Source organism: Squalius cephalus (assembly GCF_949319135.1).
Source record: "Squalius cephalus genome assembly, chromosome: 2".
Classification (NCBI taxonomy): domain Eukaryota; kingdom Metazoa; phylum Chordata; class Actinopteri; order Cypriniformes; family Leuciscidae; genus Squalius; species Squalius cephalus.
The window spans coordinates 27,433,414-27,443,756 of NC_137123.1; the positions used below are offsets into that span (position 1 = coordinate 27,433,414).

At 37.5% G+C, this 10,343-nt stretch overlaps 1 protein-coding gene across 5 annotated transcripts in view; it reads right to left on the reverse strand.

The window, feature by feature from the left end:
• The window catches only part of tenm3 (teneurin transmembrane protein 3), a 275,552-nt gene extending 268,535 nt beyond the window's left edge, over positions 1 to 7,017 (reverse strand). For all 5 annotated transcript variants that reach the window (XM_079853357.1, XM_079853356.1, XM_079853352.1 and 2 more), the window contains exon 1: positions 6,254 to 7,017. The gene's annotated coding sequence lies outside the window, so the exon portion shown is untranslated. The remainder of the gene's footprint in view (positions 1 to 6,253) is intronic.
• Positions 7,018 to 10,343: the final 3,326 nt, after the last annotated feature.

The window sequence follows — 10,343 nt, forward strand, 5'->3', positions numbered from 1 at the left end:
GCGGGGGGGGTTGGATTGGCTGTAACAGTGACAAAAGGGAAGACTGATGGCCTCACCAAGAACCAGAAAGACCTTTGCGCGAACCCCTATTCTGCCACGGGAGAGCACGGTTCATGTTTACATCCCTCCCTCAAACATCCTCACACACTTATACACAGCAGCCTCCATTTTATTTACTGCGGCTCTCATAAAATATGGATGCCAAACAAGATACTGGAGGACACATGAGAACAAAATGGGAACAATGAAGTATAAAATATCACAGCATCTGGCGCTTGGTGAACTATGACCGCTGACTTGCTCAAATATGTATTTTCCTTTCAATCATTTATTGCCTGGTAAATTATCACTGAGCAAAAAAAAAAAAAAGTTACTTCCCAAGTCATGAAAGCATTTTAAACATATTCACCTGTAAACCTGTATTCACATTAGTAAATCTTGACGGTCTAAATGAATTATATATGTATTATAAAAGGCCATACGAGAATGATAAACTGCAAAAACGTAGTACAAATCATACCTGTCTCTCGAGTCCAACGAATCAGGATTTTAAGAGGTCACTGAAGAAGTAGATTGCATGTGATGAGAAGTCCTCACCTTGTGCCAGCTGCAGCGGAGTGGAGTGCATGAGAACTTAAAAGGTGAAGCTTCGTAAGGTTGGTGTCGTAAGGTACGGACACACATGACTGACCTGTCCTATTCTATAAAAGAGTCTGACGGCAGGTATGGCGTCAGCCAATCCAAACTCAGCACCCCACAAAGGACGCACAGGTAGATTCAAATGGAGCAGAGGACTAAAGGACACACATATAGTCAGGAGAGGACAAGTGCGTCAAGAATGAATTTCTAACCTTGCAAGAAAAAAAAAAAAAAGAAAAAAAAAACTATCACAGAACACACACACATGCCAATGTTCAACTATTCAACATTATTGAGACAGTAGGATTTAAAATATATATATATATATATATAAATATATATATATACACACACACACACACACATTTATTGAGCCATGATGCATTTTATTGGTCAAAAGTGACAGTAAAAAAAAATTATATACTTTTTTATTCAAAGTATTAAAGTTTCTTTTTATTATTCATCAAAAATATATTATAGTTTTCACAGGGATAAAAACTAAGAAATGTTACTAGAGCATCACTTTTGGACACACACACACACACACACACACACACACACACACACACACACACACACACACACACACACAGCATTATTTTGAATAACATCAATCCAAGATAATCCAAGAAACAGCTGTAATAATGTCAAGAAATATGGGGAATGGATATAATGCTCCCGTCAAAATAGACAAGTTCTTTAATGTGCAATCTGCAGTTAACTAAAATAACAGGTGTTTTGGTCACTAGTCATATGTGGAAAAGACACATTTTATAAGACAATGTGAGGGTTGAGTCAGGCACTCAGCATTAAAAAAACCGTCAGGAATCTGGGTTCGACTCCAGCTTGTGTCATGTTCTGATCCTAATCCTCAGATCTCCCTCCACTATCCTATAAATAATAGCTAAAAAGCCTTCAACAGACACAAATACTTCAATGAATCAACTACCATTGACAACTCATTCTTTCTTTACTATCATACATTTATTTGGCACATACAATTCGACAGTTGGCAGAGGGCACTCGGCAGCAAATCCTATAGCACAGCGTAACAACACCAAGCCCCCCTTGTATATTAACTGTTATCAAATATAAATTTTCACAAGATGGAAAAAAACCAACAGATTTAAGGTTGGAGGTGGAGCCAACTTTAAAGCTGCCATTATTTCCCTGTTTCGCACTCGACAGAATTCACACAATCTTTGTCTTCCGCACTGGTCGCACTGCATATTTCACCAAAAAGACATACGCTTGCATGTAACACAACAGAACCGTCCAACTTTTTTGATGCAACTGGAAATTTTTATTTATTTATTTGCCAATCCCAAAGTGTTGCCAGCCAGAGCTGGTGATTTTTGCAGTTTGTTTATCATTGACCATCACAGAGGCGCCAGTGTGAAATAAAGTATTTTTAGATGTTGACATAATGGCTCGAAGAGGGAGGAGACCATGAATTTTTCATAGCGGCTCACAGGGAGAGGTCATTCGCCACTCTTCACTATAAAAGAGGGGAGAAAAAAATAATTTCTGGAAGGCTGCAAGCGGATTTCACCCCTCTGAAAAATAAACTGATCAGCCAAGTACAGCGACCTAAAGACACACAGACACAAAACCCTACTGAACGTTGAAAAATGGATTCCCCATTGTCCCGCTGTTTTGAAACAAACACACTGACTGAAACCTCTTTTTGCCTAGTACCCTGAGCCACTCTGCTCAAATTCCCAGCAAACACAAGCAGCCACCATCTTTTGAACACTATGCTGGCAAGTCAACGTTGTCTTTTAGGACACGACAATGAGAAAAGGTGTCCAGTACAGTCACACTGCCTAACAATTCTTTGGTAGTTTCCACAAGAATGGATTTGTTTTGTTGTCTGTAATGGCATTATTAGGCACTTAGCAATCCGTTTTACCATTTAAAAACTATTTGCATTTTTGGCCGTCTCAAAAGAGTGGATTCCAACCAGAGTGTGCGTCCGTGTGTGTGTGTGTGTGTGTGTGTGTGTGTATAATCCTATTTGAAGTATTCTCCGCATTTTCAATGCATTGAGGAGTTGAGCATAAATCAGAGTGACAGACTTAAAAGAAAAGGCTTTGCATTAAAGAGTCTAGGTCAAGGGGATGGGTCTTAAACACAGACAATTCCTTTCTTCTCTGAAATATTAGCACACTCCGACCATTAACAGACGAGTGAAAGTGCATTGCTCAAAATGTCAATTAAGCGGCACAACAGAGGCACATCAATACGTTCGAGCTGTTCACTTTAGCTCTGCGACATCATCGCGTCTGCCGTGTGACGTTTTAATTAAGCCTCGCATAGGTCGCCAAAAACATTCCATCCGGTCATGCAAGTCACAAACATTATTTGCTTTCTCACCTCTCCTCTCGATACGTGATGCACCTATGTCACACTCACACAAAAGAACAGAGGGTCGTAAGAGGCACGAGGCTTGTGGTTCTACGGCTGTCGTTTGGCATGTGCACTCAAGTCAGTGAGCTTTGAGCTGGTGTTGGGTTGCCGGCAAAAACGGCAGTGTATCCCTCTTTAAGCATGGCTGGGCAGCAATGAGCCTACTCCAAATGTTACACGCCATTCAGGCCCCCGTCGGTGCGTGTGTATGTGCGCGCGTGTGTGTGTATACACTATGCGACGCCGGCTCCCAATTGTTCATGCACTACATTTAACAAGCTGGTAAATCAGTCCCATACCATCAGGAAGGAAGTGTGGAGATATGAATAGTCACATCCATATACAATCGCACACAAACCGCTGTTAAAAAAAAAAAACAATGCCTATTTATCTGTTCTCAACAATTGTGCTCCTGACAATTATTAATCATGTTAGAGTGCTATTGCCTTGAAAATGAAATTACATGAAAATAAATGTTTCTGCAATTAGCTGTCATGCCTCCCATTGACAGGGAATGATTAAAAAGAAGACACTGACTAATTGGGCTTTGAATAATGAAATGATATGTATGCTGATTTTTTAAGCAGGTGTGAAAGCAGGAGCAACAACGAGATGATAAAACATCTGGCCGCACTGGACAGGTTCTGTCAATCAATCTTCCCTCAATGAATCCCATTACCATGACAACCCCCAGCCAATAAACATCTGTACTGGCCTTCATGAGGAAAAGAGGGCCACTATATGTGACAATATTAGCATCATTACAGTAACAAATGGTGCTCTCTTGCTTCTTTTATTTGATGTGAGATCAAACATGCACACACTCTCTCCGTCCCACGCGCTGCGGCCTGCCACGGCTCCTTAAAAAAAGCTGTATCTGTCATGATATAAATGACACTTCAGAGTTTGAAAGTGCTCCTATCAATCACTCTATCTTTAATGTGAAATAATAAAATCAGTTTAAGTTTTTCTGTTGACCGTTTCTTTCCCCCCTCCCTGTCTCCCAAGTGAACAAAGGCCAAGTTCAAGGCAAAATAAAAAATTGATTTCGGCTACACTTCAGATTAGTCAAAGGTCTCTCAGCATGTACACACACATAAAAAATAAATAAAAAATAAATGCATCCCCCATAATAGATTTCTCCCTTTGCAAATGCATTTTCAAACATGCCTATGACGTTTCTGTGTCCAAAAAAACATCCACATTCGTATCTCAAACATCTTGTACATAAACAAATGGTACAGTCTGAGTCGTATATTACAATTTCAAATTGACCTTACTGACCTGAACGATTTCTAATAATCAGATGTGCTTAAAAAAAAAAATCGCAAATGACAAAACCTTCAGTAGAAAGCCTAAACTAGTCAAAACAACCAGGTGACAGAAACGTGTTTTTTTTTAAAATGATAATGAAAACCAGAAAATAGAAAAATATCTTTCATGAAAGTATAGGAGGCCATATAGGAGCATGATTAAATGAGAGGCTATGTCTGTGCTCTGTTCACTCACTGACTTTAGCGGGCAAGATATTGTACACTAACATTTAAACAAAAGATCATTTAGGATGGGCCAGGAATCTTTCACCAATCACTATCACCAGTATCAGCTTTCAACACAATTACAGTACATGGTGATACCTCAGTACCATGCTGCCTTTCAGTCAGAGTGTGTGTGTGTGTGTGTGTGTGTGTGTGTGTGTGTGTGTGTGTGTGTGTGTGTGTGTGTACGCAGTGTAGTTGCTTCTTTATCTGTCGAAACACAACCTTCAGGTATGTGTTCAAAAGTAAAACATAACTGATAACCTTTTTTATCGCCTTGCTTTTCTGAATATCTTCTTGCTTTTCTGAATACAATATGCGTGTTTGGGTAGTCTACCTACTACCCAGCTAGTCCTTGATGTGCAGATCAGTTTGACATTATAAATAGGGATTCAGAGACACACTTACTGCCATTAAAGTCACTAAAGCAATATGTTGCGAAGTCACCAAAGCAAATGCTGCGATTTGTCTAGCATAAGTAACAAATAATTAAATATATTTAATGTTTTCCCTCTAAAATATGAGAGGAAAAAGTTGCTCAGAAAACACTCACATACACACACTGACAAAAAAAAAAAAAAAAAAAGAAGCCGGAGAGTGTTTTGTGAAATTGTCTCATACTTTTGTACTTGCAAAAACTCGGTTATGAGATAATATTTGTTCATGAGCGTCGGCTTAAAATTTCAATGGATTCTGTTTTGAATCAACCTTTAAGCAAGCTGAGAATTAAGCAGAAGAAAACATGAGAGAAGAACTCAAGTCAAAGAAAAATCACTATGTGCAGGGAAGTTATCCTTTACATGTTTTCTGGAAAACAGCTTCTTTAGTAAATGTGAATTAGTCCTTATGAAACACTCACAGACAACTTCAACACATGCAATCTAAGCAGTGGGATATTATAATAGTTCACATAGGATATTGTTACAATGTCAGTATAACTACTTTCATAATTTATCCTTTTATGATTTTATTGTCATTGCTTAGAAAACATAATCTTACACAATTAGATACAAAATACAAATGACTTAGTGTATTTTTAAGTTTGATTATTTTAAAGATGCTGCACGACATTCTTAAGTTATTTATTTGTATATCCATTTTTATAGGCTAGCCTATATATTGTTTTCACTGATCTGACGTCTTCATCATACACTTGGAGTATGAAAAATATCAGTTAATGAAAAATTTTTGACGTTAATTTTGAACGTCATTACTGTAAATACAGGCAACTTGTCAGAAGTGTTTAGTTAAGAACTGATATTTTTATGACACAATTTCAAGCTATTCGCTGTACATACATATTTTAAATACGGTGAAGTCAAACAGATTAAGTTAATCAAGCGACGGTGAAAGTCTCTGTGTGCCCTTATTAGGCTACTATACAGTGAAGATTACACGCACCGCACGTGAACACATTTACAACCTGTGTGCACTTTCTGTGTTTACTATATGATTTACATTATCGCGCGCTTGACTAAACTTTAAATACAGAAAATAGCCTAATTTGGCCTATTTATGCACCCAATTCGTTTTTTTTTTCTATATACATTTTTTTTAACAAACAATAAAAAAATTAACCTGCACTGACCTGTTTTATTAAAGGGTAAAAGTGGATTAAGTTGCATTACAAGAGCGCTCGCGCATGCTGAGGCCATCGGAACTCTTACCTGCTGTTGATGTGCTTCAGCATCCCATTGACAAAACTTCTAAACGACACTAAACGACGGTCAACTTCTTCAGGGAATGACAAAACAGAGAGATGTTTCTTGCAAAACAAGTCCTCCTTACTCGTCTCAAACAGCAACTCCCGTCCAAACGATAGTCCGGAGAGCGCGAGAGTCACACAGATGTTGACAGATAAGATGTTTCTATCTCCTCTCTGAAAGCACAGAGCAAACGGAGATTGGTCGGAGGTGATCGATGAGCCCAGCGCTCATGTGTGCCTCTGCCGAATATCAGCCGTCACCGTCCGGATACACCGAGATACGGAGTTTCACGAGCAGCCGCTGTTTCCTCACAGAGCTACAACAAAGCCGGGAGTGCGCGCGTGCATGTCTAGGCTACCTGAAAGCGCTGCGAGAGGAGTACAGATAGGTAATTCGCGCAAGTGTGTGTTTCCTCAGCTCTGGGTCTGGATGTGAAGCGCCACTGGTTCCCCCCGCTGCGTCCAATCAGTGCGCTATATGTCTGTATCCAGCACCGGATCAGTGATAAATGAAGGGTCATCCATGACTAACGCCGAACCCTGATGAATGACTTTCACAAGCTCCTCGTCATCATCGCGTCTCTGGCTGATAGCGACTGTAAGCAGTTTATGGGTTTGGCTCTGTTTTGCGATTTCAGTCGGGATGCGAAGTTCATTCTCACCGAGGAGCAGCACAGCGCTTGAAAGTGTTGTTATTTTGCATGCTAAAAGTTAACACTTCCTATAACCGAAAACATGGAGGGGATATGACAACACAAAACAGTTCGATGTCCTGTATAACAAAAATAGCCTATTAAAATAGCATTAACAGCAAGATGTAATTTTTTTCTGTTTTTTTTTTCTTTAAAATTTATGGTACAAACAAAATGGCAGCTGCCAGAACTTAACTGCATTAAAAAAGTGATGATGTTACAAGTATTATCAAGTGGCATTTTTCTGTAGCATGCTACCTGATAATGCTTTTATGTCATTTAAATATTTGTCCTTAAATATTATGCTAATATACTGACCTATACTGAATCTATTTTTAAAATAATAAAATACTTGTTATTTAACAATGAAACATGAACTAATGATTTTACCTCATTTAATAACTTCATACTTGATTGTAATAACATATAAAGTAACAATTCACAGGAAAAATACATGTATTGTCTTTTAACATCATTTTGAATGTTTAAGGCAAAAGTTTACAGTTAACCATAAGCTTTTTACTTCACCATTTTAACACTGCATTTTTGAGGGAGGGATATATATATATATTTATACATTTACAGTGCACTACTGAAAGCCATACGCCTAATAATATTCACTGGCCTCCTCTCTTCTAATATAATGCCCTTTTTCAAAAGTTGTATATGTTAACGGTTTATTTTTTAACTGAACAGTTGCCATTTATGAAGCCCTTTGCAGGTGCACATTACAACAGTAGTGCCATAACCACCAATCTATCCCCCATTCAACATATAGCAGGCTATATATTGCGAAATAAACCTCAATAAGGTGATATCATCCTGAACGGGTTTATTTTGCCACAATGACCGCCAGACTGCTACTTACCAAATAAATAATTGGAAATTAAATTTTGATTCTGAAAATTCTGGATTTCAATTATTTTAATATGTGAGAAAAAAAAGAGAACCCTGAACCATGTCTGTTCATGTTGCAACAATGACGACTGTAAATTATCATACATATTACATGGCTAATAAAAAACAGGCATGGACTATTGATTTACTGACTTGAGAAATTGTTTATTAGATAAAGGAATCACATGTTATATATGAACACAATGTACGAATATAAGGAAAAACAACTCCAAAACAAGATGCCTCTATCTTGAAGATGAATGAAGAGTGCACAGACAGTCTTGTAAGTTAAAATTGGCATTGCCACTGAAGCAAACCTCTGATGCCCCCTGACCTCATCCACCTGCTCCTAGCACCTACATTGGTTCAAATAAGTTCAAATATTTCCTCAAAGTCCTGTGAAGCTTAGTAACTACAAAAGACTTTGAGTTAGAGGAGCAGCAGCTGCAATTTTAGCAAGGTTTGGCGCCTGACCCGGCTTAACCCAGAGTGGTGTGCTTCTCGGTTAAAAACACCTGAAGAGATCCTCAGCCCCACACTTCATGCAGGAAGGAGAGCACTCAATTACCCTCTACCAAACTCACGCAAATTCACTGCATCCTTGTTTCTATGGCAGGTTTCTATTTTAGTATTAGCATGGAAAATGTTTCTTTCATTTACAGTTTCACACATTTTCAAGATGCCTTTAACTGTTTGGCCACAGAAGCATATTTGTAACTCAGTAGGCAGAACAAAACAAATAGTTTTTGCTTTAATAAGTAAAACGCACCCTTCGTTTATTTAAAAAGTTAGCTGTAATGCACGCGTCACATGTCAACATTGAAGGGTTTTAGAAGCTTGGCTTAAATGTGCTGAGATAAATGAATGTAATCAGGTTTTCTCCTCAAGTTTCAGCTAGGATTAATTTCAAAGTTACTCTGTAAATTATATGAATTATTAATTTCACTGACACCCAGAAGAACAAAAGTACAAGGGAGTGGTATGTCGGTGCATTTTAGGGCTTTTGCTGAAGGCTGTGGTATATTTTGAACATGCATGATGGTCTACCTTTGCACTATATAACACTCCTGTGCAGAAATTAAATCACAACAACTACTGAGAGATGGAAAGTTTATTCTGTATTCCCAGTTTTAATGCATAATGAAATTGTTCTATGGATGATCGTCATATTGCTAGAGGCCTATTTCATATCATTTATTTTTTAACTTTCCCCATAATTTGTTCTTAGTATTCAAATACACAAAATAAACAAGTAGTAATAATTCTCTTTGTCAGTAAATGTGATGCAAGCAAGCAGCAACATATATCCCAATATTAAGAAAACTCTCTCAAACCATGCTCTATATTATTCTATGCATTCTCTATAAATTATTCATTTAAATTAGCCTAATATTAACTCAAGCCCACAAAGAATTATCATGCGCGGAACTCAGACGCACACTGAATTAGCTGTCGTTCATAAAATTCCATACATCCCCTAAAACTTACACTATTATTAAATATACTGTTTATACACACACACACACACACACACACACACACACACACACACACACACACACACACACACACACATATATATATATATATATATATATATATATATATATATATATCATTTTTTCACAAATGAAAACAAGGCTGAGAGGGACAGTCTAAAGTTTTCCTGAGTTTTTTTTTGTTGCCATGAATGTTTTTTTCTTTTTTCTTTTGGAAGACGTATTTTGCGTTATTCATTGTCACAGTATTGATCGCCTACTTCTATCCCTCCCTCAAAAAAATAATACGCCGTATACACTGAAAAAGGTCTATCGAAATCAAGTACAATTCACAAATTAGCTTAGTTTTACGTATTTTAAAGTGTTTAAATCTGTTATGCAGAGTTCTACACATTTTCTGTGAATACAATTAAGGAAAAACAAAACCAAACAAACAAAAAACAGATTCTACCATTACACTTACTAATAATATATAAGAGCATGTGGAAATCTTTAAATCATTAATAAAGAGCAACCCATGTATACATCATAAACAGTTTTTTTCTTTGATTGCTAAAAATCATTATAACAGATATCAGTTGTTGGCCAAATTCAACATCGGAAACTTCACTTACGTTCAGACTCTGCATTAGGAGCCACTTTCAATAAGGAGAATGGTTATTTTGCTCTTCAGACCAGACTTCCCATTAATCAAAATCAATCCACATGGAGCCTCTTCTCTAAACACAAAGAAAACTAAATTTTCAATGAAGTGAAATGTTAACAAGGTAATCAAAACAAAAGTGTTGTAGTGCCGCACGGGTAGATGTGGGGTGGAGGTGGGGGGTCCGGTGATAAAATAGGTAAATAAATAAATAAGAGGAGGAAAGATAAAAGGACCCCTGGTGTTCTAGATGAGCTCCAACCAAACAGAAATCATTCATACCATCTGTGAGATAAACCAAAAATTAACATCATCAAAGTG